Here is an 8,163-nt window from a genome sequence, read left to right on the forward strand (position 1 = left end):
TATTCTTTGGTATCTCCCATAATACTAGGCTTTTCCTGGTGTATAGTGAACCAATAATCAGTGGTAGCTACAAGATTTCCTAATACTTTATACTAGATGGTTGTTCCTTCTTACAGAAATGACCACCTACAAATGTGATGTTATGAAGGGATTCATATTAGACACCCTGCTCAATATTCTTCGCACTGTGCCCACTTCGGCAGTGCATATACTAAAATTGGAATGATACAGAGAAGATTAGCATGGCCCCTGTGCAAGGATGACACACAAATTCATGACACATTCCATATTTTGAATACATATATATATTCATATGTATATATGAATCACTATGATGTACAGCAGAAACACATTATAAATCAACTATACATCAATAAAAAATAAAATAAAATAATAAAATAGAAATATTCTTCCCACTGAAGCAACAGTGAAATCTGAGTGTGGGCAGCACCCAACTGTGTCAGTATGCTCTGTGCCTCAGATTCTTCATTTGTAAAATGGGGATAATAGTTGTACCTCTTTCAGAGGGCTGTTACGAGATTTAAATGAGTTAATATTTGGAACATGTCCAGAAGACTGTCTGGCACATAGAAAGTCCTAGCTAAGCATTTTTATTAGTAGTCGTGTTAATATTGTTATTATTCATGAGCCTTCCAGAAATAGGTTTCTTATTATTCACTAGCTTTCCAGAAATAGGTTTGTTTGAAGGAATAAATACAATAATGCATCTTTTACTGAGAATTGCTGGGGAACAATGTCTTCCAAATTATTGAAATCACTACCTTTGAGTAATCAATCAGTCAACCCATCAGTCAGTATTTATTGAGCAGTGTCAGACACTGTTCTTCAGCAATACAGCAAGACAGTAATGATGATGGGACAGTCCCTGCCCTCAATAAGTTTATACTCCAGTGGGAAAAGAAATAGATAAACACATCAATTAAAAAATAAGGTAATATTTACCATGAAGAAAATAAAATCGTGCAATGTGACATTACAGCACCTGTCTGAAAGACAGTGGAGAGGTCATTAAAGTCCAAGAAGAGAAACTAAGTTGAGACCAGAATAGTGAGGCCATCATTTATGGATCTAAGAAAAGACCATTCCAAACAGAAGCAACAGCAACTACAATGAGCAGACATCCTGAGAGAGGAAGAAATGCTCAGGGTTGGTGTGTTAAGTCATGTGTCAGATAGGATCCAGTAGAAAGAGATACACTGTTAACTGGGGAAAATAAAAGGATAATTAGAGGAGTAAAGTCTTTATAGAGGCAGCATAGGGTAGGATCCAGAATATGTCTGGAGAGAACAGCCTTAGACAGGGGCAAAGAGACTTAGCAGAGTCAATAAGTATGAATGTTATGGACTCTTAGAATTACTGGTTTAAAAAAAAAAATAGATGGTGGTGCTATCACAACATGTGAGTGGGTGGGGAAGGGACGTAGAGGTTCGAGGAGTCATTTCAGAGAGTTAGAAATTGAATATGCTTGGCAGGTACAGTAGGGCAGCACTTACAATAGCATGCCTTTGGCAAGTGCAGTCATGGGTTTGAAATGACTCTAGCCAGCACAATTGTTGGATTTTCTCTAGTAACATTTAGCTGCTTGAGTGGAGAGCCATAGTGAGCAGTTGGTTGGGTGAAACCAAGGTTGAGATTTGCCAGGCAAATCTCCAAGGAAGGAAGGAAGACAAACAGATGGCCAAGGCAATCAAGACACATTTGCCAGAAGATGATCATAGTAGTTCATGACATCCCAGCTGGGGAAGAAGGTTAAGTGAAAAGATGAGGTAGCTCAGTGGTAGAGTGTGTGCTTAGCATGCACGAGGTCCTGGGTTCAATCCCCAGTACCTTCAATAAAAAATAAAATATATAAATAAATAAACCTAATTACTCCCCCCCAAAAAAAAGAAAAGAAAATATAAGGGAAGCAAGAGCAAGTGATGAATGTAAAAAATAAATGACAAGGGCAGAAGACTGGCAGTACTGATGAACTTACACACTTGCAAGAGTGGGATCAACAGGGTAAACGACCTGGATGGACAGGAGGGAATGATCAGAAAATGACTGGTTTGAAATGAAAGTATGGCATTTTTGGTAATGAAAAGGTGGGCATGGTGACTATAGGAGTGGTATCTAAAGTGGGAGGAAGGACCAATATCAAAAACTGATCTTAAATTTTTCATTACCGTCATTTTAGATAGGAATAGGATTAAATAGTTTTTATATCATTCCTTGTATTATTGCTGTACACCAAACATATTTTTTCCGGTTATAATAGGTTATCAACATAAACATTAGTTATATTATGATATATGTGGTAATTTCCTCAGTATTTCCTGATTGTTTTGCCCATGCAATAAATTATTCCTGACACTTGTATTTGCAGTCCTTGAGTCTACTTTCTAGAGGTTTTTTTTGTTGTTGTTGTTTTTTTAAGAATTTTCCTGTCTCTTCCTTTGTTCCTTTCAGGCATAGAAGCCTGAAAACTGGACTTCTTAGAATAAACTAAAACATCCTTGAGTGAGGGTCTTAAAGGCATACCTTCCCAGTTGTACTTAAGTCCATGAACTTGACTGAATCAGTTTGGTTTTCTCAGGTTTCCTTCACTTGATTTCCCTTTCTCCAGTCAAATAAGGCTTTATTCTTTAAAGAGGAGGAGTGGGTACCATTATCGACAGATGTCAATCCCCACCAAAATAATAATAATAATAATAATAATAATAATAATAATAATAATAATAATAATAATAATAATAATGTTTTATTTCCAGCAAGTAGATTTTGATGAGATTTGACAAATTCTTCTACTTAAATTTCTAGTGTTCAGTTAAAATCTTTCTCTTGGGAAAGAGCTATTAAGTTATGAAAGGCCCTGGATTTAAGTTCAATGTTAAAATAATTCTGATCCAGGGTTTATGTCATTCATGTATGACATAAAAAATTATAACCTACCTCCCTACTGCCTCTAAAGATTCTTTCTCTAGTGGCCTTTTTCATGTATAACATCTATCATGTAACCACTGCTTTACAAAATGCATGATAACACAATTTAAGAATATTCCCAAACAGCCACTAGCCCAACCAAATTAGATACCTAAAGGGGAACAGGGGAGTATGCCATTTATTTTGGTTTTCTCCACTTCATTAATTTAATGACAAAAAAAAATTTTTCACTGTGACAATTGAGAGCACATGTCCACCTCTTTTTTCCCTGCAATTATTAAATAAAAACATAGATGACATTTCTGAAGAATCAAGACTCTGGGGCTGCTGTACGTTTTCATAATGTGAAGAGGGAAGTCTCCACTTCCTGTCATATAACGAATACTGGCCATCCATCCCCAGCCTGTTTATGACTGCTAACTCCTGGGACTCAGTAAGCAATATCACTATAGAGACACTTTCAGAAAAAGGCCTAAGAACTCTATTATATTTTCACAAAATGCTTTTGCAGGCATAAGAGATACAGAGTTGGGAAAGAAGTAATTAAATGAAAAGATTATTGATGAAAACAGAGTCAAAAAAAAAAAAAAAAAAAGCAGAACCCTGGGAACAGCAAGAGATAAAGTAGCCAGAGGCATTTGGCCTTTTCCAAACAATTTCACCACAAAAATATTTGACCATCAGCAGAGGCAGACCCTGGAATATTCCACTTTAGCTGATAAAGCACAGGTTTAATCTCACCAGTACGTTTTTGATGTGAATGATTTCAAAGATCTTACATTTCTACTTACATCTGTTACAGGTTTCTGTCAGTCTATCTACCTGCCCTTCAAGTGGTTCACTCATTCATTCATCAATATTTGTTGAAATAGTTCAAACAATATTTGAAAAAAACAGTTGTTTTGTTTTTTAAAGAAAATTTATGACTGCCAACAATAATCCTTTGAAGTTTTCTTACTAGAATGAAATATGAGTTTTAGGAGAGCTGTTGATTTAGATGAGGGCGGTAGGGTAGAAGAAGCAATATAGTCACAGCATTTTCAAAAACTCTAACAATTCAGTGAAGATCATACATCGACTGATGGTGCCCTGAGTTTAGTCAGTTTTCAAATGATTTTTTTCATTGCAAAGGAATAGGTTTATACACAAGAAAGAGAATCTAGGCCAATCCATCATGCCTTTATTGAGACCTTGTTTTGTGCCAGTCACCTTCTAGGTGTTAGGTATACAATACAGCACAAATTACACAAGAACTCTTTGTCCTCATGGCTCTTGCATTCCAGGGGAAAGACAACAATAAGCATAATGAATAATTCAATTAGAGTGTGCTATAAAATAATGAGTGCTATGGAAACAAAGCAGAGAAAAGGAGAGCAAGGAAGGGAGCAGGTGTGTATGTCTGTAATTTTGTACATTTTTTAAAATTTGGGATTAGTCTTCTGTTTTTCTCTTTGTTTTTCTTTTTATTATTATCTTTCTGATTCACATATACTAAAAGTCCCTTTCTTGGTGTAAAGGTCTATGTGCAGAGTCATGTGACCACCAGCACAGTCAGGATACAGAACAAATGTCCCATCCTCTCAAATAGTTCCTGTCTGTTGTCCCTTCGTAGTGAAATCTTTTCTGCCCCAACCTCTGGCAACAACTAATCTATTCCTATAGTTTTTTCTTTCACAGAATACCATATAAATGCAAGTAAACAGTGTGTGGTCTTTTGAGGCAAGCATTTTTTTCACGTGTGTAATTTTAAATGGGACGGCCTTGACTGCTCTGCTATGAACAATATCTGAGTTACAGTAAGTGAAAAAAGCAAGATGTAGAAGAACCTGACTAGGAGGCTGTCACGTGTATTTTTTAGTATGTAGGGTTTCATATGCATAGCCTGCCTGTGAAAGGAGCCCAATAAGTCATCAACATAGTTGCCTCCAGGCAGGAAAACTCATTGTCTGGGGAAAAATACTTCTTCATGTACCCCTTTCATATCTTGAATTTTGGACCTGTGCAACATTTTTTCAAATATCTCAATTAATCCTTTAAGATGAAGTTTTATATAACCTAAAACAATTTATAATAGTTAAATCAGTTGTTTGGCAAATAATCTGTGAATATAAAATAAATCACCTAGATTGGGTATTTCCCTACCAACATGATAAAGAAAGTTTTAGAGTTATCTTTAAGGCAATCCCAAAGAGGAAAAGTAACTCTTAGAAGTGATTGGTCCTTACAAACAGTCAAAAATACAGAAAAATAAAAATATGATTAATGTTTTCATTTTTCTTGTCCTCTTCTTTTCCTCCTACGATCGGCTTTATACTTAGCTCACTGTTAATTCTGTTTGAAGGTGAACAGGATGATGGATGAAGCTATATGCAGTCTAATTTTTTTTTCTTCTCTTTAGCAAGGCAAAACTCCAACTAACCTTCCTTTACTGGCACCAGGCACAGATTGGCTGGACTGGAATGGTCTTTACCAATAATACCTGCGGCATTAACAGTAACCACTGCCCACTGTTGAATCATAGCTCTTGCAACAGACTGGTAAGTCTACCAGGAGGCTGGCATGAAGCTGAGAGAGCTTATCTTCAGTTTGTGAATTATCAAAAGAACCTCTCTGTTAATAACAGCTGCATTTATCAAAACATTAACTCATTTTAATGTTTCTCCATCTCTTCAAACTATTTTGAACGTCTTGTTCTTTGATAGGATCATAGCTCAGTGACCTCCTCTGAGGTCAGCAGGTGTGGCTTGGGCCACATCCAGATTACTAGAGGGAATGATCAATCCATAGCCCTGCCAGTGACCTGGGAGTCTCCAAAATTACAACAGAATTTGTGATCCTGGGAATCAGAGACACAGATGAAGAGGACTGGGATTTCTTGCCCATTTACAATTCCCAGAAGTAGCTGCCCCTCCCCTTTAGTCAGTGACTTAAAAATATTACTATTCACTCATCTTGCGCACTCAACTCTTCTACCTTTACCTCCTCTTGAATTTCTAGTGAGAGTCAGTTTCTTGAGGGTGTTTTATTTTTAAATTCTTTATTGTCATTCCTGACATCATCACCTAGCCCAGGCTCTAATATTGTCAGTGTCTGGCATATTTTCCCATCAGGACTTTTTTTTTTGGATACAAGTGGGTGGCAAAATGTTTGGTTTTTCTCCCTGCTCTGTTTTGGCAGGAATCCTAGAAACAAGTTAAAACCAGGTCTATGGTCTGGGTTCCTTTACTGTACTCTTTGCAGTTTCACAGTTTAGGAGCATGGGGTGGGTGGTTCTGTTAGCCCACTTCCCAGGAAAGTAGGAAAGAAGTAGAAAAAGAAGTTGGCTGGGACAAGAAATTCCATTTCCAAGTCTATCAGGAAGTAGCTGAGAAATTTCAGCCACAGAGATTGATTGCCCAAGTCCCAGATCTGCTACAAGAAAACTCAGAAGTTTTTTTCTGAACAACAAATGCCACCCCTTTCTGATTGCATGTTGTGACGAAGGCACCTTAAAGTAGGCGGGATGACTGGAGAAGCAAGGTTGAACAGGTGCACTTCTCACCCTGCCCACCCTCATTCTATTAGGCAGGATTATACAATACCCAAATATTGACTCATGTAACTGGAAAGCCTAGGGTACAGAGCTCTCTATGGGTATGGAGTTCCAACGATTTCAGAAATCTGTCTCTTCCCATCTCTTTGCTCTCCTTTCGCATAAAGTGGCTTCTTTCTCAGACTCACTCTCTCAAGGACACCCATGTTTCCATTCCAGAAATTCAACAACTGTCTGTAAAGAAATGTGCTTCTTTCTGAGTTGTTGGAGAAAAGATTCCTATTGGCCCAGCTTAGGTCATGTGTCATCACTGAGCCAATCACTGCAGATAGGGCTGCTGTGCTTTGACTGGCCAGGCCTAACTCATGGGTCTCTTCCTCAAAACACAAGAGTGCTGCCACCTTCACTGGACCACAAGGATTGCACAAGGGTGTTTCTCAAAGATAAAGGGAGCTATATTTAGCAGAAAGGAAATGGATTCTGAAAGGCTAGGACAAGAGCCGGTTGTTGAAACTCCAAGGGGATAAAATTTAAAGAGATCCTCATTTTCTGATTCATGGAAGTTTGGTTTTGAGGTAAGCCTCTCCTCAACTTTTGTGTCCTAGGCTCCTCACTCACCTTATCCTTGTCTTGGTCCTGGCTGCTGGGCAAAATAAAAAATATATATTCATTATACCCGTTTTCAAAATTATCTCCCAGAGTGCCTGAAATCTCTACCATTAAGAGACTCATTTCTTTGAGTTAAGCAGAGACATCTCTAGGGATTCTTCAATTCCCCCCCCCCCAAAAGTAGCCAATGGTAAATCTTTAAATCAGTAAGTTTCCCAAATACATGCTACTTATAGACTATCAAGTCAATAACCTCCAGGGCCAGCACATGTTGAAAGCCCCACCTCTCAATAAAAAAGTGTGGTTCACTATAAGGAGAGACCTTAGGGAAAGGGGAGGAGCAGGCAAGACCTGAGACTATACAGAAAAGGATCCCTGATGAGGAGGAAAATGACAGAGAAAAAGGAGATACAAGATGCTAAAGGCACACTTGTATATTCAATCATTTAATAACCCTTAACGAACACTGGCTCTAGGTCTACTTCATCAGTTTTGCTAAGTTCTGCCATGTGGAGAAATGGAGGCTGGCAAGAGAGGAAGTAACAGGAAAGACTCAGGGCACAGTCCATGTGGAAATCTCTCAACTGGAACTCTTTGATCTTGTGCAACATCTGGGAAGGCTTATCTGGAGTTCCGATGAGAAGGCTACAGGGAGAGGATGAATCCTGTCAGTGGCAAATCTTGAGTATTTGGGTGTCTGGCATCTTTGAAGGCTTAATTTTCCCCCACAGCAAAGGTTTAAGGAAAGACTGGGAGAGTTATGAATTGTGTGTACCTCCTACGACCAAGGGAAAAATCAATCCTTAAAACACAAGATAAATAAGTCAAGCACCTCTTAAGTTTGGTACTAATAAAGACAATTTTCTTTATCTTCCATATTCTAGTCATTTTAAGCTACCCTTTCTGGGACTCTAGTCACCTCTGGCAAAGAAAAGTGCTTACATAACTGAAATATAACTGCCTCTCATAAAAACCTGGTTTAAAAAATTTTGTCCATCTAATAATAAATATAGAAAGCAATGATTCTGTTATTAGTTGAAGGCTGCCTTTGGGAGTATGATTGTTCATTATGTCAACTC

At 37.9% G+C, this 8,163-nt stretch overlaps 1 protein-coding gene and 1 non-coding gene across 2 annotated transcripts in view; one reads left to right on the forward strand and one right to left on the reverse strand.

Annotated features, from left to right (window-relative positions):
- ZNF804B (zinc finger protein 804B) overlaps positions 1–8,163 on the reverse strand; it is an 871,803-nt gene that overhangs the window by 807,904 nt on the left and 55,736 nt on the right. The window lies entirely within an intron of this gene.
- On the forward strand, positions 190–294 carry LOC116665139. The gene has a single exon (XR_004321702.1). It is a non-coding gene; the product is annotated as a U6 spliceosomal RNA (small nuclear RNA).

This window comes from Camelus ferus, chromosome 7 (assembly GCF_009834535.1).
Source record: "Camelus ferus isolate YT-003-E chromosome 7, BCGSAC_Cfer_1.0, whole genome shotgun sequence".
In the NCBI taxonomy this organism is placed as follows: domain Eukaryota; kingdom Metazoa; phylum Chordata; class Mammalia; order Artiodactyla; family Camelidae; genus Camelus; species Camelus ferus.